At 38.2% G+C, this 22,994-nt stretch overlaps 1 protein-coding gene across 16 annotated transcripts in view; it reads left to right on the top strand.

Moving 5' to 3' along the window:
* ptprz1a (protein tyrosine phosphatase receptor type Z1a) overlaps positions 1-22,994 on the top strand; it is a 197,760-nt gene that overhangs the window by 33,975 nt on the left and 140,791 nt on the right. The gene's annotated exons all lie outside the window — the stretch shown is intronic.

Raw genomic sequence — 22,994 nt, 5'->3', positions numbered from 1 at the left:
GAGGGTGTTGGACGGGAAGCACTGACCGATTATCAAATCTTGGACTGACGAAAAGCAGTGAGGCTTTCATCCTATTCGTGGAGCAGTGGACCAGATCTTTACCTTTGCAGGGTTGTTCAGGGGGTCGTGAGAGTTTGAATCTCCAGTCTACATGTGTTTTGTAGATTTGGAGAAGACTTGTAATAGTGTTCACTGAGGCATTAAGTGGGGTTTGCTGCAGGAGTATGGAGTGTTAGGGCTGCTTTTAAAGGCTATCTCGTTCTCGTTTCATGTTGTTTTGAATACATGGCTAAATGTTTTTTGCTAGCTAGCAAAAAAACATTTTCACAGGCATACCTTGTACCTTTTGTAATGTACAAGGCAGTGTGAATTTTTGTTTAGAAAATATTGCCAAAAGTGCATTTAGCAAGCTTGCCATAATTATTTGTGCAGGCATAATTTGCATCTTTTTTTCAATTACTTTTCCTTGAAAATCTTTATTTAGCATTCAATCTAGATTTAACATCGTGACTTCCATGGCGATTGAATTTTAAACCTTTGAAAAGGTTTCAAAAGTACAATGTGCAAATATTTGCAATGTAGAAAATAAATTTAGGTCAGGCAGGAATCCCCATGGGCTATGATGTTTGCAGATGACATTGTGATCTGTGGAACAGGTGGAAGAGAACTAGGAGAGGTGGAGGTATACACTTGAAAGACGAGGGATGAATGTCGGCCGTAGCAAGACAGAGTACCTGTGTGTGAATGAAAGGGAGGCAGGTGGAACAATGAGACTACAAGGAGCAGAGGTCACAAAGGTGCAGGACTTCAAGGACAGGGTCGACTGTCCAGGAAAATAGGCAGTGTAGTAAACAGGTGAAGAAGAGAGTTCAGGCAGGATGGAGTGGATGGAGAAAAGTTTCAGGAGTCAGTCAATTGTAGATAAATTGAGCTAAAATTGGATGTTTTATATGCTGCAAGACATTCATGTCACATACTTCAAGTGCTAACAAATTGTGTGAGATCTTGCGATACTGCACAATTGCACACAGGGGTAGGCAACCCTGGTCCTCAAGTGCCACTATCCTGCATGTTTTACTTGTTTCTCTGCTCCAACACACCTGATTTGGATCAATGGGTGATTAACAGGCTTCTGCAGAACATTAAGAGGTAATTTAACCACTGAATCAGGTGTGTTGGAGCAGGGAAAGCAGTAAAACATGCAGGATAGTGGCACTCAAGAACCAGGGTTGCCTACCCCTGATTGCACATAACATTATTTTCAAGATTTGACCAAAATGGCTACAGCTTGGTCATTTCTTCTCATTAGATGATCTTATTTCAAGGAATGCTAAAAAATTTAATTACTTATCTTTTTACTTGAGGTACACTTGACTCTTACTGCTAGAATATTGATGTTGGTAGGAAGGTTTATTCAAAAGCAAATTTGATTGACCCCAGTGGGTGATTCAAGTAACAGGAATGAAAAGAATTGACATTGTCCACTTTGGGACTTTTTGAAATTCCCATGCAATGTTGTTTCTTTTTATGTATAGGAAATGCATTATAAAACATAACCGCAGGAAAGATGGAATACATTCATGTTTGGTTTTTACTTCTTCGTGAATCAGAAAAAGTTGCCATCAAATGCAAAGGTAGCTAAACTGTTGACTGATTACTTAGCATATATTATGTAGATTCCTCGGAACACCCCAAAGAATTTATTGTGCTCTGAAAAGCATTTAACACCTCAATTTTGTCATCTGATATTATTCAAATAATTCTTACCTGCATACGACCAGTCAATGTCTTCTGTGAACCTGCGCTGATTTCTGTATGTATATCCTTCAGCTGCAAAAGAAGAGGAAAAAAAGAGCAAATAATCACTAAGTACTCTTTGGCTAGTTTATTTATTTTATATTGCTGGTGTACATTTTCACTCATCCTGGACATGGTGAATCCTAAGAGTCGAGAACAGGACATCAGAATATCGTCTATAATTTGTCCCACATGGCAGTTACTTTGTTAACTCTGAGAAAAGAACGCTCTCTTTAGTGGTATTTCCCTTGGAATTATTTCTTGCTCTTACATGGGTTAATTTCTCTGAAGGATACACCGTGAGCGCATTGTTATCGCAGTGGTTAAAAATTTACAAAAGCAATATTCTGTTGTCGGACTTTCCCTGAAAGTTTCCAGCATCCAGACGCACATTAACTCCTTTCTGGACAAGATGCTTTGTTGACATGACTGTGGGACAGCGTTGCCAAAGCATATGAACACAAACCAACAATAATACATAAAATATTCTAAAACCACAGACTTACGGCTTGACAAGTGGATCACAGCAGCTGCATCAGCTGGTGTAACACCGGATCGATGTCGGCTAACACCGCTGCTTCTTTTCTCTGCAGCTTTATTCGTGTTGTTGTGAACTTTAAAGTGTTAACATAAGTCACAATCTTTAATTAGTCTATGAATAAAAGTAGGGCTCTCAAGTTTCACGCATTGACCGTGAGACACGCATTTTGTAAAGCGCAAACGCTCACACGCCACTTTTTGTATTTCTCACAGTAAAAAAATACACACGCACGCCCTGTTTTTGAACAGGAACCAATGTGCAGCGCAATGTTTTCCGCACAGGCTGCAGCACAATAGGGGCCAGCTTAGCGACTTTGTCGCTATATTTAACGAGTTTTCAGATCCGTCTGGCCATTTTTTTAAGTGATTAACGACAAATCTACTGACTTTTTTCTGTGTTATTGGAAAGATTTCATGTTTTTTTATATGTGGTTTGGCTGCTGTATTTTTTTAACACAAAGTTTGTGTTATTCAGCTGTGAGGATGGAGAGAAAAAAAAGATGGAATCAGGACAGACAGGAAGGAGACAGGTCGGTCCAATATGAACTGGAAGTGTAGCTACAGCCACTTAATACCGAGTGATTCATTTAAAAATGTTATTTATATTAAAAAAGTGCATTAGCAAGATGTGTAATTCATTCAAAGCTATTAAATAATACTTGTTTGACCATCTGACTTAGAGAAAAAAAAAAGTGGGGGGCGTAAGAGGCCTGGATAAAAGATAGGAGGGCACTGGCTCAAAAAAGGTTAAGAAACACTGGTGTAGATTTTTTGGTGTTTGACAGATAACTTTGAGCTTCCATCAGATTGAAGAGGGGTGTAGGAGGTGAGATCGGACAGAGGATGGGGGTGTTTTCTGCTGGAGACTCTCCAGCTTCGCAGCCGGCTCTCACTCTAACGCAATTCAAATATGACAATTTTCAAAATTTAGAAGTGTCGTAAATTATTTAGCATAACTCTGATTTTCCTTGGCCTATCGAGACAATTTAAAAACTGGTGTAAAACTTGAAGTCTGGGCTTTTGAAACAAATTAAAGCAGAGTCTCAGAGAGGGAGGATCTTTCCTGCGAGAGCTATTAAAATTGGTCATGTGATTTGGAGGCACAGGTGCATCCATCAACTCCAGCAGGTTACGATTGCTATTTAGAAAATTCAATTTCACTTCAACATTGAATTTTTAAAAACTTTTTTGGAAAAAAAAAAGAAAAAAGGCCCATTTATATTTACCATGACTGATGTATAACAGCATAAAACATCCAAGGGGGTGAATACTTTTCACACACTGTAGCATGGAAAGAAAATGTTAACTGAAAATGATTACATTTTTTTACTCACTTAACACTTAAGTTCCACTTACACCTAAAGGTTTGTTTTTTTTTTTTAATAACAAATATCAGTCATGTTTTCTTTGCATGACTGTGAACAGTGAGCAGCTCAGAGCATTAGCTTTTTGAGTTTTTCTTTTTCATCTCCTCATTGTATTGACAAACAAGCAAGAATTGTCTGACATGAATACGTCAAAGCAGGTTTCACTTACAGACCTGACACGTGAAATGGACTGAAAACCTTTTGTGAAAATGACTACAAAGAAAACACCTGGCATGCCATCTGGCAGACTGACAAGACCTTTCGTCAAACAGAAAACTGGAAAACCAATACCTTTCTTCTATAAATAGATACATTATCCTACCTAGTTTTTCTATGATTACTTTAAAGGCTAAGGCCAAAACCTTTTGAGACTTTCCTAGCCCACATATCATTAAAAGGTAATGTTGCTTGGTTCTTACATTATTGGGATCCGATCTTTCCATTTAAAGTTCAATGTAATTGTTATTTACCTTTTTAAATATATGGCTGGAATTCCCAGTGACATTGTTTTTTTGTTTTTTTTAACCAGCACGCTCATCAAGAAAACTAGCTTGTTGCCAGGCCAGGTAAGAAATCATCAAATTTCGACAAACTACATATCACAAAAGGTTTTTGAGATAAAATAGTACTACAAGAGACTTGGAAGTTAATGGCACAGCTATGGTGGTCTCCTGCTCCAAATAAAATTCAGACTAATACTATTGACCATGTGGAAAATGCCTAAGGGGGGAAAGATTGTAATACAATGAAACAAATACAAGAAGCAGAGGAAGATAACATTTTGACAGTGGTAAATCTAATATGGGGTGCCATTTGTAAATTTAGACAAACAAAAATTAACAGCAATATTTTGGTTTTATTAGCCTATAGTAATTAAAGTTAGAGTTAGGAACGATACCTTGTTAGGTTGAAATGTTGCTTATTTAAAGCTCTAAAAGTGAATTACCCCTAAGGCTGATAGAAGTTTCAGCACCTGTTTTTTGTTTTGTTTCATGTATTAATGGATCTTGGATTGTTCTTCTACTACTACTTCTATTGTTTTTTGGCGGGTTGGTAAGTTCACAGTTCATTAAAATTTGTCAAGTGGTTCATAAGATACTTTGAGAATGCTACAGAAAAAACACACAGATAAGGGCAAAAATACTATTGATGCTTTCCTTGGTGGTGAGTGATAAAAAACTTGAGAAGTCTCCTCTCATATTTCTTCATCCAAGATTAACTAGAAGAAGTCAGAGTTCAAACCTCGGCCATAGTGTCATTAAAAAGCAGTCCAATTTGGATTGTGATCCCGAGCCCCACCAAAATGTAATCAATCATCTTTTTTGACAACCCAACATTTCCTAAAAATTTTAACAAAATTTGTTCATTAGGTTTTAGGTAATTTGCAGAACAGATAAACAAACCAACTAACAACAGAGGTAATGAACACAAAATTCTGGAGTTAAAAACCTTTCTATGAACTGAACGTGAGGCAGGACATGAACTTTTTCAATAATTTCAATGCTACATTTTGACATTGGACCAATACAAATTTTATAGAGTTGTAGTGACAAGACAGTTTCACAGAAGGTGTCCTGGGACTTAGGACACCTTCTGGTTGTCTAAGTATGATTTCTGAATAGACCAAGGCAGCATGCAAGCTTAAAGCCAACCCACCATTGATGCTCCTTTGTGCCGCCAAGTGAGGTAGTAACAGAGCCGTAACAGTCAATATGTATAAAAGTAAGTCAACTTTGTGGCTCAAAGATGTGATGACAGATTCTGTGCACCAACCTGACTGCAGGATTTAGAAACCTAAACAACAATAAACAGATTTATTACTGAGGAAATTGATCATGACATGCAAAAAATATGCATTTAGTTTAAAATTTAGGTTAAACATGAAGAGAATTGCCCAACTACGTAAATTTGTGTTGTTTTTTTTTTTTTAAATGACATGATGGAGACATCCATCACATATTTAATGTGTAGTACTTAACGTCAACGCAGCTGAGTTCTGCTCAAAATCATTATGGGTTCCACGATGCTGTCTTCATCTCTTAAAGCTCACATCGATGATGTGGCCAGCTCCATTAGAGATTTATGAACAGTCATAGGCAGCTTAAAAATGGATCATCTTTGCTTCTTCTTTCTTTAGACAAAGTGCCTGCTTCAGTCAATTGACCTTAAAACACACAACAAAAACCAATAATTCAGTCAATTTGTCAGTTTAAAAAAATGTTTGGGTTGAAGCTGAATCATTCACATACACATATGTACTACACATCTTGGCCTAAAGCATTAGCATTAACTGTTGGTGTCAACCATGTTTGTTAGGTAAATATCTTATGAACCCCTGGACAGATTTTAATGAAACTTTCAGAAAATCTTCATTGGACATGGCGGGATTTGAGATTTTGCTTTTCAGTTTATTGTTTCTACTATCTTGTTTCTGTTTGAGTTATTGTTCAGTTTAGTTTTTGTTCTTGCTTGCTGTCACTATCCACTCCTCCTCTGTCATTCATTTGTCTACCTACCACGCCCACTCACACCTGCCCCGAGTTCTGGTAATCATTCCACCTGTGCCCACTTTCCTAATCACCTCCTGTGTTTTAAAAACCCGGTCATCTCTTACACACGCTGCTGGTTCATTGTTCTTGAATCTCTGTTGTTTTCATCATTGCTTCATGTCTTGTCATGCTTGGATTTTGTTACGTTTAGTTTTGCTGCCTCGTCAGCTTTTTGCTTTTGTTTATCTTTAGTTTTAAAATAAATAAGCTTCTCACCAGAATGAGTCTGCACTCTGGGTTTGCCTCCTTCTCCCCGAGTCATGTCAGGACATACATCAACAACTGATTGACTTTTGGACTCATCTAGTCAAGATGGCTACAACAGCTAATACACTTTAGCCAACACAGAAATGGCACTTTACAATCATTTAATGTGGCAGTAACTGAATGTCATCCCCAAAACATACTCTGATTGTGAGTATATCTCAAGATATAGCCTAGGTTGTGCATAAAATTATTTTTAAGGTTTAAGCATAAAAGCTCAAAAATATATAAAAAATAAGAATTGAGGAACCAATTAATTTAATTAAAGGCCTAGCATTCCTTGAAGGAATGCATATTAACTGCCCCCTTTCATGTCAGCTTTTTAAACTAATGCAGCGTAGCTATAGTTATAGCTATTATAGTCAAAACTTAACTATAACAGTATGCACAATCCTTACAATAAATTGGAAAGATCTAGCATGATCTGTTAGCATTTGGAGAATAGGTTGTGAATAACTCTCAGGACACGACACCAAAATTTAGCTCAATATCTAAAATAGACTGCCTTACAGTTGTTTTCTGTTTTCTGAGGTCAGCTGGCTGTGGCGGCCAACTTGTATCATCCTAACTCCTTTTAGTTAATCAGTTGTAAATGTACATCTATTGATTAGTTTCTGAAAGTTTCAATCAAATCCATTTTGCTTATAGTACAGACAAACACACACAAGGTCACTCAAAAACATTATTGCTTTGCCTTAAACGGCAGGGGGCAACAATAGTTATGTCAGTGTTTTACTGGCATGATATTTTTTATTATGCAAGTTACATATCAGAATGGCAAACTTGTGTGGATGCACAGAAACTTTAAGAGCAAAATTTTGAGGCCATAAGATAATTCTACTTTATTGGACTTAAGCATTTTCCCCTTTTTAGCATTGTTGCTTTCAAGGAGCCTGGGTATAAATGGGTTTTTAAAAGTCTGTTCAATATTTGTTTACAGTGTCTTGCAATCAATAACATTTTTTTGAGGATGTGGGCATTTGGAAACCAATCCATTCCATTACAGCCTTAAAAGCTGCTTGCACAGTTTCTTGATTGTCAAATATTGGGTTCATTTGACTAAATTGCATATTTGGTGACACAAGATATTAAATATCTTGTTTACTCATGTTGACATTAATATGTAAATTTGAAAAACAAAGCATATCATTAGTATGGGACTGTATTTGATCTGAAAATCAGAAATTAGGTATTTCTGAAATCAGACTGCACCAGCACACTGGTTTTGCTGAAAAGCTTTTTTTTTTCTCAGTTTTTCTTTCATTTATTTAGAGTAAAAGACCCATAATTTAAAAAAGGTGCATCAGGGAGGGATAGAGAAAGATTTTCAATATTCACAATAATAGCCTATCCAGTTGTACAAAATATGTTTTGTTTCTGTAAAATGCATCTAATATCTTCAAGTGACTGGTTAAGCAAGCCAAGATTTTGTTGCCTCATGTATATTTTTACCTGTTTCCAAAAATTCCTGAGATCATCACTGAAAATAATATTTTTCCCCAAACAATAAATAACTAAAAGGGAGCAAAAACAATATATTCAGGTTGAACAGAAAGCCGGAAAAAGGGATAAAAGGGTGCCAGAAGACAGTGTGTGGTGTGCTAGCTTATCTTTTACTAGAAAGAGTAAATGTGTAGTATAGAGCTTATAGAGAACTCTAACACAGTGTCTGTATGAAGAGAAAAGACCACAACAGTGTGAGTGTGTCCATTCAGAGGAGAGTAACATATTCTGCACTCAAATCTGGAAGCGTCAGAGCCTCCAGCCGGACGCTGAATAAGAGGATTAGCCAAGCCCTAGGATCCACAAGCTTTTGGGGGTGAGAACTGGTTACCGACGCCAGAATGTGTAACACCCCTCCCCTCTGTCTCCCCCAGTCAACTTCCAAAATCCTTGCCCTTCTGCTCTTGATGCCAAAGAGACAAGGCTCTAAGCAGGGTGGGGGTGGTATGTATAAACCAACTGCTAAGATTCAGAGTAATCTGTGGACCGCCTGAACCATATGGCTTCTTCACAATCACTGCACATATACATACAGGGACGGCTGGTATCAGTGGACTAGTAAAGCTAAGCACTCCCTGGTGTTTACAATGTAAGTGTTAAAATACCTAATAAACACAAATTCAAAATATTGCATCACGTTTTGTACAATTTACAATAAAACTGGTGCCAAACAGTCTCAAGAAAACCCCAGAGTCTTTCCAAAGGGCTAACAGCTCTGTTCATTTAATGTCTTTCGTGGTACAGAATGATTGACAGCTGTCTTGTCCCACCCCCTCAATTTGCTGCTCATTTGGGCTAATTTAGTTCAGCCCAGGCACAGCCCTAGTTCTCACGCTTTAGTCAATAAGGGTGGATGTACGATAACGTGCCTCGAGCGTGAGTGTACGGGGTGTGGTTTAATGTGGACTGAGTAGTTACGATAGCAAGCAAGATAAACATAAAAGAAGTGGATTATTTAATTTCTCGCCCATTTTCCTTAATGTCTTAGAGTGGAAAACCGGAAATGACGAGGCTGGGGGCGGATAAACCAAAGGACATTCAGAAAAGGCAAAACCAAAGTTTTTCTGTGACCTGGTTTCAGTGAAATGTCTGGCTAACAGCAAGTGTAGCTAACAAATCTTTAACAAGGTGGTTACTAATCTTTTTGCAACACAGAAAAGTTGTTGGAGTGAGATTCTCTTTAAAAAAGGTAGGCTTCATTTTTTTTTTAAATGTACTCTCAAATATTGCATGTCTTGTTGATTTTATTTTCTCAGTGTGATTAGTAATTGTGTCAAGGAGTGTGGTGCAGTGTTATGCAAAGCTGTTTGACTGGGAAAAATCACTGAAATAATTATAGTTACAACCCGTAAAATTAGGAATTGGACAACTGACAGAGGCTCTGTGTAAGCTTAATTTTTGGTGGTTTGTTTTACGGTTGTCTTTGTGCTAAAAAAGGACAATGCCTTTTGTAATGTTTTTAAATTGATCCATGAGGGGTTTTGATATCCATAAAAATTTTGACATCATATAATCTAAACTTTTAAACCAAGTCTGTGATGGAAGATAGAATTTATTTTAGGGAGAACCATCATTTTAACAGCAGACCCCTGTCCCATGAGTGAGAGAGGGAGGGTTCTCCACCGTGTAAGATTGCTTTCTATTATTTGAGTAATGGAACATAATTTAACTGTGTTAGCTCATTCAGCCTGTTAGAAATATTGATGCCTATGTTCCTGATGTTTCCGATCTGTAAAGAAATGGTTGGGGAGAGATGGATATTAGAGGAGATGGGAAGGGCCTTTTGATTTGTTTCAGTTAATAGAGTAGTCTGAAATTGTTGAGAATTTATTTATTAAGGTTATTGTCTCTGTAAGAGAGGGGTTTGCATTCTCCAGAAACAGCAACACATCATCTGTGTATAAATAAATTTTGTGGACACTATTAGCTGTTTGAATTCCAGAAATAGTTTTACATTGATGAATTGCAGCTGCCAGTGGTTCAATAAATATGGCAAACAGTGAGGGGGAGAGAGGACAACCCTGCCTGGTGCCTCTTTCAAGTTTGAAGCTTTGCGAAATCCAGTCATTTGTTGTCACACAAGCATTGGGTGAGCTATATAATAATCTGATCCATGACAAAAATTTATGTCCAAATCCAAATTTATTTAAAGTGGCAAATAGAAATTTTCAGTTAACCTTGTCAAAAGCCTTCTTGCATCTAAAGATTTATTTTATATGTTAGAAATAATCTATTAGATTGATGAGTCTTCTTGTATTATTTACAGCATAATGATTTTTAACAAATCAAGTCTGGTCAGGATGTATAAAATGTGGCCAACGTCTTACAAATAATTTTAAGATCTGCGTTTATAAGTGATATTGAGTGGTAGCTGGATGGATGTGTGGGATCCTTATCCGGCTTGAGGATAAGATTTATGTTATAACAATTCATATTTGGAGAGAGTATCGAGGTTTGCTGAATTTCTGTGACCACCCATTGGAAGGTGGGGACAGCAGTGTCCAGAATTCTTTATAAAATTCTGCAGAGCAGCCATCGGGTCCTGGAGACAATAGCTTTTATATGTATTGATGACTTGGCTGTGGCTAAGCAATAGCCAAAACCATCCTGTAATAAAGAAAGCAGAACTGTCTATAAAATTTCTGTCAATGTGCAGCATCCCAACACAAACTTTCTAAACTGCCTTAGAAAGAACAGTTGGTGAATGTTTATATATTTTCCAAAATTAGACTGACTTCTACCCCCTATTCAAAATAAAAAGAAATGGTGGTACCCACTTACTTGAAACTGTCTACTGTCTACCCACTGGTCCATGACTGTCAGTGGTTAGAGCACATTTGTTTTTCTTGTGGAAATGAACAACCATCTTCGTTTCGGAAATCTTGCGACTGAACTTGTTATTTGTACACCACTTTAACAGAGGGAATACGTCGGCTCTGTAAGACGTTTCATCATTGCATTCAATCTAACCAACTACAGTATGTTCATCTGCAAATTTAAAAATCCTGACTTAATCATAGTGAAAGACACAATCATTAGAATGAAAAGAGTACAGGAGAAGGAACAGAACACACACCTAGGGGCCCCAATGCTGGTGGACATAGACTTATGCAGGAATGTGTTCACCTTTACCTCCGGATTCCTGTTAGGTAAAAAGTCACAAGGACTTCTTTAGACTCAACCAAATGAGTTTAAAGCTTCACAAGAATGGTGTTATTAAAGGCAGAGCTAAAATCAATGCACAATACCTGTGGCTTTCCACTCTAGATGTTATAAGATATTATGGATACAAAGGGAAACAGTATCCTCAACAAATCTGTTCTACAAGTCACTCAAACACTTTCATAATGACAGAAGTTAAAGCCACTGCTCTCTAAACAATGATACGGCTAAAAGATATATTTTTAAGTACTGGGAGGATATTGTCAGATTTAAAGCATACATACATAAAAGACCAGTTAAAAAAAGTCTGAAAACTGAGGGCAGTTTAAACCATTTGACAGTGGCTGCAGAGACCTGGTCAAGACCAATTGATTTCCAAGAGCTTGATACAGCAGCATTAAATGCTTGCTTTTTCTTTTATACTGTCATTATTTACTGCTGCATTAGGGTTATTTGAAGCCATAGCCAGTTAATATTTATAATCAAACTTTCAATATTAGTCTGTGGTGAAACCTCAAAACCAAGATCTGCCACCTTTTCTCAATGAGCTTTCCTGGGTGTGTGCTTTTGCAGCTCCAAGGTCCACCAAGGCCAGTCATTATTGAAATAAACTGTTTCAGGACATTTTTCCTGCAAGTTTCAAGTTTCAAAAATATCATGTACTGTGACAATAAGAACATCATATCAGAAGTTAACCACATGTCCATTTTCAGTGCAATAAAGCTGTCTGGAGCTCCTAATATTAGCGCATATCTGGCATATTTCTTGTAAAAGGTTTGGAATAACTCCTTGTTTTAAAATCAAAGTAACTTTAAATCAGTGAATTTGTATTCTTTTTTTGACCACAACTAGCCTACTTCCTCAGTTGTAAGTGTCAGGATCGGTGGTGGCAACGGAGGCGAACCCAGAGAGCAGGCTCATTTAAAAAAAAACTAATTTATTAAATAAAGATAAACAAAAACAAAAAGGCTGGCGTGGCAGCAAAAACTAGAACCAAATACAGAACGTAAAACAGACGGAGCATGGAGCGACAAAACATGAACGAAGGACTACAAGCAAGGAACCAAGAACAAAGAATAATGATCCAGCGGAGTAGTGGAGAAAGTGACCGGGTTATAAGCACAGAAGATAATGAGGTAAGTGGGCACAGGTGAGTGATCATAATTATTTGCAGGTGGAGATGGGCGTGGCAGGTAAACAGATGATAAACTGGGGAGAAGTAGATGATACATAAACACAGGCACGAGGGACCAACACAGACAACCATAAACAAAACATGAACAACAGAAAAACTTGAAAAGAACACAAAGAAAGACTGGAAAAACACAAATCCTGACAGTAAGACAAATGGGCAATGCCTATCCTGCCCCCCAAAAAAATAAAAATAAATAACAATAAAAACTTAAAATAAACCTGTGGAAATATATTGCCAATTGTCATTTATTGGACAGATGACGGCCAATCCGAACATTTTAGACTATCAGCCAACCCTGGATCTGAGATATAGTTATCTTTGATGAAGTTGGTTTGTAGATACACAAGTGTATATGCCATAAAATTAATTCAGTTTGTGAGGTAGCAGAAGGTTATCATTAAAGTCTATATGTGTGCTAGATCTAAAACCAAAAAGTGGTAGGCCTATAGCTGTAATCTGTTTTAAACCCAGCCAAACACCCTTATTGTCAGGAGAACCAAGTCTGAATTCAAGTGTATTTTCTCCTCCAGTAGGGACATGTATTTATTGCTTAAATTATTGAAATGGACTATCCTTTTAATGCAACAAAAGGATAGTTGAGTTGGAGGCCCAGCACTGGTCAGTGTGAAAGCAAACATTTCCTTCTGTCTTTCTTGCAAGTCCTGTAGCAATTGCACGACTCAAAGCAGAATAAAGCATGGCAGGAGAAAACCTTTGTCTAGTGTTGCTCGTCAGCCATGTCTCAGTTAGGCCTGACTTGATTGTTGACCAGGGATTCAGACATTTGAAAGAATCATACTGGACAGTGAAGAGTAATGGATCCTCTGTCTCAGCAGAACGAAGACACCTGTTTGTTTGACTCTCTTTCTTGGAAGTTGCTTATGCCAGTAAGCATTAACATGGTTGCCGCTCTTGCTGACATTTACAGCCATGTCTCTCCAGTGATCAGGAATCAAAAAATGATGCAAAACACCCAAAAAAAAAGTTTGTGCTTGTCATTTCTGATTAGACTGACAGAGTTCTCACCTAAAGTAGAACAAGACACACAGCACGAGCCACACTGTGATTCATAGTAAATTTGTGGAGTATTCTTAAAAGCTGACTTTGTACCAGAAAACCAATCAATTGAAATAAATTCTACAGATTTTTCCAAGAAGAGAAGAAGCTTAATGATGAATACAAAACACGTGTGGTCAAAGTACAACTTGCTAATAAATACTAGACCAAAAATTGGTAGGATGTACTGTATGTTTATATTTGTATATGTATAACTGACCCTGTGGATTAGAAAAAATGCATAGTAATTTAAAACTTGGTCACCTAGTTCTTGTTATTAAAAAGCTCTGAAGTTATTGTATAATATTCTACTTTGGGAATCCAAATGACTCAAAAAAATCATTAAAAGCCCCAAATTTATTTAAATCATTAAAATACTCATTTATGCTCACAATAATCGAATGTAAACATCTGACAGCAAATGTAAAAAGGAAACACATTTACAGAGAAAAGCACCATCATTATGTTAAAAAAGCTGGACGTTTTTGCTATTTAGCATTATTTTCACAAAGTATTTATATGTAGAAAATACTGCTAACTTCTAATTGAATCTTAAACTACTGTTGTAAAAATTACCTCAGCATCAGGAGTGTCATCAACACTTACTAACATAATTTAAGAAATACGTAAAACAAAAAAAAAAGAAAGGCAGTCTAGCCATTTTTATAACACTAGTTTTTCGCAGTTAACTTGATGCCAGAACAATAGTAAAAAGTAGTAATAGTAATAGTAAAACATTAAAATAGTAAAAACTAAACATATTCTACAAGATCAATTGCCTATTCAATTTATAAGTTATAGGCCTGGCACATTTCATACTAGTTTTAGACTGAGATCATCTTATGTTAAGAAATGACAAGGTTGTAGCCATTTTAAAACCTTAAAAATAATATGAACAATCTCATAAGATATTGTTAGATGTCATGCTGAGTATATGTTGTGACTGACTCTCAGCTACTGAAAAAAAAGATTTTTGCTCAATATCTCTAAAACTGTTATAACTATTTGAGCTGGCTAAGGTTGATTAGCTGTGGTGACCATCTTGAACTAGATTGCCTCAGTTTTAAATGTACATCCAATGATTACTTTCAGAAAGTTTCATTAAAATAGTTTAGATATTTTGTTAACACGAACAGAGTTGACGAACAGCTAATTCTAAAGTTTAAACAAAGATCTTTCAGATTAGTGGTACTTGGAATATGCGTTGTGAATGATTCTCAGCTACAGCCACTCCAAAGATTAGGTCAGGCCTATTTAACAAGCAGTAATGAAGCCAAATATGACCTTTTTGAAAATGTCTTTAACCTCCACAAAGCTGACAGAATTACTAACTGATTTGTTTTAATAGATTTGACTCCAACAGTTAATATCAAAGTTTTAAAAGAGGTGCAATGTACAATGCTCAGAAAATGGGTTGTGAGTGATTTTCAGCTACAACTACACAAAATATCAACACAATACCTGTAAAATTGACTGACATAAAGACATTTTTGTGTTTTCTAATCTGAGACGCCTAGAGAGGGCAACTTAAATTGGATTGTCTCCAAAAGTTAATCAATGGTAGATGTACATCCAATTATTACTTTCTCCAAGGGACACTGTCTAGTGGTTCATGAGAAAATTTTCTAATCGACAGAGACACATATACAAACAAGGGCAAAAACATGCTCATGCACCTTTACTTTTTATCAGTGGGCATTATTTATTGCCTGTAGTCCCCAAACCTCCAGAATTTTTCATATATAGCACTTGTAACTGTAACTGAATAACCCTGGTTAAGGTCAATATCTGTAAAACCGAAAGGGTAATTTCTGTGCTTTTTAAGATCAATTGACCGTGACAGTATATTAAAAGAGGTTGACACAAAATGTTAAAAAGTTGTAGATGTTGTACCTTCTGCAAGTTTCATTAAAATAAATCCAGTGGTTCATGAGTTTTTTTTCTTTTGTAACAGACAAACACAGACACATGCTCACAGATAGGGACAAAAACATTATCACCCTGCTTGTTGGTGCCTGGTGATGAACAAACTATTACTCAGCTATCTAATTTAAAGATCAGTATTGTGTTTTTTGGGGCTTACTGGTCCATTCTTTTAAATTGGAGCAAAAACAGGTATTTAACAATTTCTATGTTGAATTAGCCTCTTTTTTGTGCTTTATACTCTCAGGAGTCTTGAAATGGTAGGGAACAGCATGACCCCTTTGCTACTGCAAGCTTGTAATGTTTGTGATAGAGGATTTTAAGTTGATTCTTCACTTCAGTAGAATGTGATCTAGACATGAGAATCAGAGTAAATGTAAATGTTTTGTAAATACTGAAAAGCCTCCCCAAGGCCCCCATTAAGACCTTTTATGGACACTAACATCTGCCTAACTGTCTCCACACTCACCTGCTTAGATCTCCACAAGCAGTAAGTGGATTGGGTAAAAAGAAGCACACTGGCCCTTTTACTAATAAGGACTTTGTCCAGTCCATGTCCTCCATACAGCCCTTTTATTGATGGTCTTTTAGTGCATAGCTTCATTTTTAGGTTTTCACATTCAGCTGGTTGAGATACAAAGACATCCAGGATCGAAGAGAGACCACACACTCACAAGCAGTTAACAAGTGGAGGCCAAATCAAATGGCTCTCCACCAGCTACTCTACAGGGGCTCCTCTTGTTTCCGTGGCAATGGGCCCTGGTGTGAGTGGTTCTACTTTCAGAAGCACTGTAGGCCACCCAGATCCGCCCCATCATCCATTACAGGGTTCTTAACAGCAGTGATCATGGGAGAAAAGGTGGAGGAGAATGGTGGGTGACGGCACTGGCAGAATGCCAGGCGAACACCAGCAGTGACAAGATGGCTGGCTAATCAAAAGCAACCCCACAACACCCTCTTCATCCCTCATCCACCCAGGAAAGAGAAAGGAGACAAATCACTAGAAAGAAGAGGAATTTACAAAAACTTAATGGGAGAAAGTAAAGATTGAGGACAGTGGACAGATGAAGGCATGTGGCTGTGAAAGGGGGAAATGCATAATAGTAAAAAGAAGATCAACAGAGACACAGAGATTAGGTGCTGAGCAAAGAAAAGTAAAAAAAAAAACCTGGAAGAAAACATGCTAATGAGCAATAACTTAAAAAGGTTTAGCATTCCTTGACAGACTGCACATTGCCTGACTTTTGAAAAATTACAGCATTATAACTGTTTTGGTCAAACTTAAAAAATGTTTTGCACAGTCTCACCAGATATTGTGACATTTTGTATGGACTATTAGCACTCAGAGTTTGTGTTGTAAATGACTCTCAGGCTGAGTTATAGCTGTTTTGTGTTGGTTAAAGTTTATTGGCTGTGGTAGCCGTTTTGAATTGAGTAAATTCCAAAAGTATCTTCGTTAAAAAAGTACAGCCAATAAATTCTTTGTAAGATTCCTTGAAATCTTCCACTGGTTCATGGTTCATGAGATATTTTGCTAGCAGACAAACAACAGTTAATGGTAAAGTTTCAGGCAAAAAAAAATATAGTGTTTGTGTAGTGTTTGGGGTAGTTGATGGGTATGACTCTTAGGCCCCATCCACACAGAAACTGTTTTTGTAAATGTGTTTTAGAGCCTCTAAACAGTACTTTTCCAAAACAGGTTCAAGAGTGAAAAAGTCTTTGTAGCATAAAGAAACACCCCTTTCTCATGACCTCTGACCCACTGTCATCTTTCAGTAACTGTTCTCTTTGAAGGTCATTCTGACTTGAGTGAATCTTGTTTTAGGACACATGTATACACTTGTGGACCTCTAACCAGTCATTCACAGATTGTTTACAAGCTCAGTTAAGGGTGAAAGAGTCTTTGGACAAAATGAAAGAAAGCCTTTTTGCTCACCCCAAGGCCTTTAGTTGTATTGTCTTAATTGTTTATTGTTGATTCTATTTGTTTTAATTTAGTTTATTTTGTAATAAAAACTTAAAGACAAAATTATATTTCCTCCTTAGTCATTGTAAATATTATGATAAAGAGTTCCCTATGTTGAAAAAATTCATTCTTCAGTTGCTGATATCTGATAAATGGTAAATTTAACCTCAAGGTTATCCTGCCCATTTGCTACATCTTGAAATACCTCTCTTGCAATTTCATGTAGACAGCCAAAACACAACCTTTTAAAAGTTATAATGTCATAGCTCACCTGTAACCTGACTCCAAGTCTGACATACGTTACAACAACCACAATAACAGATTAAATGCTAGCATTTGTTCTGCATATGCAAAATTCTCAACCACAGCAAACCATTTGTCTCCTGTATCACTTCAATAAAGGTTGATGAACAATAACCTTGGCTTAAAAAGAGAGGAGCAAAATTCCCTTACTATTACTTTAAATAATCTGAGTCCAAAAAGCTTTTTATCACTTTATTGAACAATACTAAAGCAAACAGAATTTAGGCCTTGACTATCTTAAGGAAAATCCTTCCACTCAGACATCCCTTGTTGGATACTGGGCCTGAAAAGCATCCATTATGTCCTTATATTTGGACTGACAACTCCCAGTCAATATTGTACTGCACTTTTTGCAGTCTTCTAATTTACTTTGACACAAAGTAAAAGTTTCACTTTATCGTGACTCTACAAGGATTTGGTTTTTGTGCCTGTATTCACAATCTTGGTCTTTTTCTTATTGTGCTTATACACTGCCTGGCCAAAAAAAAGTTGCCACTAGAAAAAAAGATTACACACTAATATTTTGTTGGACTATGCCTGCAAATTAAGTCTTTTTCCAGCAGTGTCTCCAGACCGGTGGCGTAGTGGTTAGAGCTGTTGCCTCCCAGCAAGAAGGTTGCAGGATCGCTTCCCGACCTGGGGCCTTTCTGGCGAAAGTTTGTATGCACACGTGGGTTTATTCCGGGTACTCCAGTTTCCTTCCACAGACTAAAAAACAAGTGTCTAAAATTGTCCCTAGGTGAGAGTGTGAATGGTTGTTTGTCTCGTTAGTCTCTATGTGGCCCTGTGATGGACTTGCGACCTCTCCATGACTGCTGGGGATAGGCACCAGCACCACGACCCAAAATGGAGAAGTGGGTAAAGAAAATGGATGGATGTCTCCAGACCAAGAGCAACAAGAAACAAAAACTAGTCCAAAAGAAGCAGCCTGCCCACCAACACCTCTGTGGCCTTACAATCAAGTATGGTTTATATAGATTTATAAAGATCTATTAATTTATTTAGCATTTCACGCAAAACCCTTTTATGGAACACTGTTATTTATTTGTTATTTAACTTTTTCTTATTTTTACATCATGCAAAACTGGTGCCACAAATCATTTTAGTTTGGCAGTTTTACTTTTATTTAGATGGTTTAAAGAATTAAAGGATTAAAAGGCTTTATTTTTATTGTTCAAATACAACAATAGTCAGCAGCAATGCAGAATAAAAGCACTAAAATACGTCAGATAACAGCAAAATCGCAGCAGCAACAGTTAACAACAGTTCAATTGATATTCTAAACAAAAAACTGTCACATTAAGACAGTAGGAAATATATACACAAGATATATAGACACGTCTATGTATGTTTCCATGTCACTCCGGGAACGTCCTATTGAGGTAGTTGGTGGCTGGGGATTTCGGGTATGAGGGGTGATGGAGGCAACAGCTCTGGGGAAGCTGTGCCACAATCTGCTGGTTTGTGGTTTTACAGTCTGGAATCTTCCTGATGGAAGGGGGACAAACAGTTTGTGTCCTGGATGGGTGGTGTCTCCAGCAATGTTGCTGGCCTTTCTCCTTAGCTGGCTTGCATAGAATTAGTCCAAGATGGGAAGTTCTGCAGCAACAATCCACTGTGCTGTCTTTATGATGTGGGTTAGGTCTCCTCTTTTTTCAGCAGTGCTGCTGAAGAACCAGACTATGCTGCAGTAACACAGAATACTCTCATCTGTCATGAATGTGGTGTGTTTTGTTCTTTGTTTGGGGTTTCTTGTTGGTCTTGTTTGGTTTGGTTGTCTTTTTTTGTTCATGTCTTGTCACCATTCACCTCCCTGGTACTTTTCCATTCATGGGGGAAAGGTCTGCATTTTAAAGCCAGATACTCAATATGCAGGCAGCAATGTGTTTTGATAATGTCTGCATTTGAGAAGGAGAAGAAGCACAATAGTTTAGTTTTGCAGAGTGACTGATAGTCTGTAAATATTAGACCCCTTCTCTCGCTGTTGCGAATTGAAGCCAGCAGGACCTGGTTTATGAGAGCTGACATGTTGTATTTTTGGAACCAGAGTCTGTGAAGTATGGATGTGAATCTGTAAGTTCCAACTACTTCCCTGCACACAATCATGGTATCACATGACCTTTTTTAAAGCATGAAATAACTACTCACAACTAAATGTGTTAGAAAATTAATATTTGAACATACAGCAGCAATGTAAGAACTATGTTGGAGAACCAGTTAGAGACCTAGATGTTTTACAGCCTATGGAATGACCAAACAAACTAACCAATTCAAACAATGAAGGCAACAAGTACGAGCCAATCAAAATTGCAACCAGAGACTATTAGTATTTTCAAGCTAATTACCAGAAGAATAAGCCCAAAGTTGTTTTTAATAAATGGACTTGGCAGCTTTGTTTTCCAGGTAGGTATGCTATGTTCAGCATGACACCTGCCCAAAAAACAAGTGATCTTGCATCTGTGTCTGCAATGAGTTTTGTTTAAAAGGGTTTCAAAAGGGGAAACTATGGCCACTTGGTTTGAATATTTGAAAACATTTCATTTACCAGTTGAACATTCAGGCTAAAGGTGAATGCAACAGCGATTTCTGGAGTATTATTCCTCTTATGACAACTAAGTCATCGTTTCTGCGAGTGGCATGTCCCCAAGGAGATCCAGCAAACATGTAGTGGTCATTTAGATGTTTGCTACCTGTGAGATTTCACCTTGTGGGATAAGGAATTGTCTTTAGTACTACCTGACTAGGTTGTTGATCATACCAGCTGTTCAATAGTGGGGAAGCTTTCTTTAACAAACTTCTGCATTTATTTATTTTAAAGGTGAACTGAAATCAAATGTCAAAATATTGACATTTTATAAATGTTATATAGGCAAACACATTCACACAACATTCCAGGGACACATTTTTCTGACTTAAAACTTAAATAACTTGTTTTTAGCATTTTAATCAATAATTTCTGAAGAGGGTTAATTGTGGGGCAGAGTTCCATTCTGGGTTCATGACGTGTGGTCTGCCTCGGCCCGCCCCTAAAACAGAGCTGGAGAACCAAGAACATCTCTACGGTCTGGTTGTTTACTAGTGGAAATGGAAGAACAAGCCTTTTTTGAATTTGGAGAAATGCTGAAGACTTCCCGGGAGTAATGGATATACATCCATACCAGTATGAACCTGAATTGACGGCTGGATCGCCATAATCAGATGAAAACGCTTCAAATTCTGATTCTGATTATTACGAGGACCGTCATGGCCAACAAAACAATGCCTATAATGACCGAGTTGGGAACTTAGAATGGTGAGAACTGATTACCCCCAGATCATTGTCATGACATCAGTACACAACACTGCAAGTTAACATAAAGACAGCAGGAGTGAGAGCTTATGTTGCTAACTTATTCAAAACGTGAGCATGCTTGAGAGTAGCATTTAGGAACTCTCATAACAGAGTAAACTAATCAATAGCAGTTTCAGACTATGATATTTGTTTAATCACACATGGATTGTCTATATTTTTTTTATCAATAACAAACTGCTCTGAATCACAAACTGATCTCAGGCTATCAGCCTTTTTCTGCAGTTCATACCAGAATAAAGGAGCACATTCACATCATGTTTGAAGTAAAAGTTCCTGTTTCTTGCCTCCTTCTCTGTGATGATGTCCTCCTCTCTAATTGTCTTTCTTTTAAAATTTAAAACAGTTGGCAAGAGGTGCTGTTTTTCTGGTGTGAGGCCAGTCCACCACATTAACAAGGGTCGAAATTTGCGGTGGCTCCCCTTTGAAAAAGCCCTAACCCGAGTGCTGATAGTAATTCTCACATCAGAGCTTATGGATTCAAATCTGATGATGGTTTTTTTTCTTTCTGGAAGCCAAAAAATTAAACTCTAGTGGTATTTTGTAGCCAATTCGAACAGTTAATTCCAACACACTGGGTCATGTTGTACGGAAAGTCATCCACTCACTGATGAATTGATGAATGCTTGTGAACCTCAGCGGCTCTGTGGACGTCACACATCAGAGGGGTGACGGAAAACGCCAAAAACACCCAAGTAGTTTCTTTAATGTTATATATATAAATAAGTTTTTTGTCATCCATCCATCCATCTTCTTCCGCTTCTCCAGAGTTGGGTCGCGGGGGTAGCAGCCTAAGCAGGGCTCTCCCCAGCCACTTGGGCCAGCTACTCTGGGGGAATCCCAAGGTGTTCCCAGGCCAGCCGAAGAACATAGTCCCTCCAGCGAGTCCTGGGTCTTCCTTTGGGCCTCCTCCCGGTTGGACATGCCCAGAACACCTCACCAGGGAGGCGTCCATGAGGCATCCTAATTAAATGCCCAAGCCACCTCAACTGGCTCCTCTCTACGTGGAGAAGCAGTGGCTCTACTCTGAGTCCCTCCTGGATGACCAAGCTTCTCATCCTATCTCTAAGGGAGAGCCAAGACACCCTGCAGAGAAATCTCATTTCGCTATCTCGTTGTTTCGGTCACTACACAAAGCTCGTGACCATAGATGAGGATAGGAACGTAGATCGATCGGTAAATCGAGAGCTTCCCCTTTTGACTCAGCTCGGAATCAGTGACAAAGAGCAACCTTGGCGGAGTCCAATTTCCTCTGGAAACGAATCCAACTTACTGCCGGCAACGCAAACCATGCTCTGACACCGGTCATATAGGGACCTAACAGCCCGTATCAAAGGGCCTGGTACCCCATATTCCCGGAGTACCCCCCACAGGTTTCATCAAGGGACACGGTCGAACGCCTTCTCCAAGTACACAAAACACATGTAGACTGGTTGGGCGAACTCCCATGCACCTTCAAGAACCCTGCTGAGGGTATAGAGCTGGTCCAGTGTTCCATGACCAGGACAAATACCACACTGCTCTTCCTGAATCTGAGGTTCGACTATCCGATGGACCCTCCTGTCCAGAACCCTCGAATAGACCTTACCAGGGTGGCTTAAGGGTGTGATCCCTCTATAGTTGGAACACACTCTCACATCCCCCTTTTTGAATAAGGGGACCAACACCCCGGTCTGCCAATCCAGGGGAACTGCCCCCGATGTGCACTCAATATTGCAGAGTTACGTTAGCCAACACAACCCTTCAACATCCAGAGCCTTATGGTACTCCGGGCGAATCTCATCCACCCCTGGAGCATTGCCACCGAGGAGCTTTTAAACCACCTTGGTGACCTCAGCACCAGAGACTGGAGTGCCCAACTCAAAGTCCCCAGGCTCTGCCTCCTCAATGGAAGACGTGCCAGTGGGATAGAGGAGGTCTTTGAAGTATTCCGCCCACCGACCCACGACATCCAGAGTCGAGGTCAGCAGCACACCACCCCAACTATAAACAGTGTTGGTGCTGCACTGCTTTCCCCTCC

The sequence above is a fragment of the Kryptolebias marmoratus genome, linkage group LG17 (assembly GCF_001649575.2).
Source record: "Kryptolebias marmoratus isolate JLee-2015 linkage group LG17, ASM164957v2, whole genome shotgun sequence".
NCBI lineage: Eukaryota > Metazoa > Chordata > Actinopteri > Cyprinodontiformes > Rivulidae > Kryptolebias > Kryptolebias marmoratus.
This window is presented reverse-complemented; position numbering and strand designations above follow the sequence as displayed.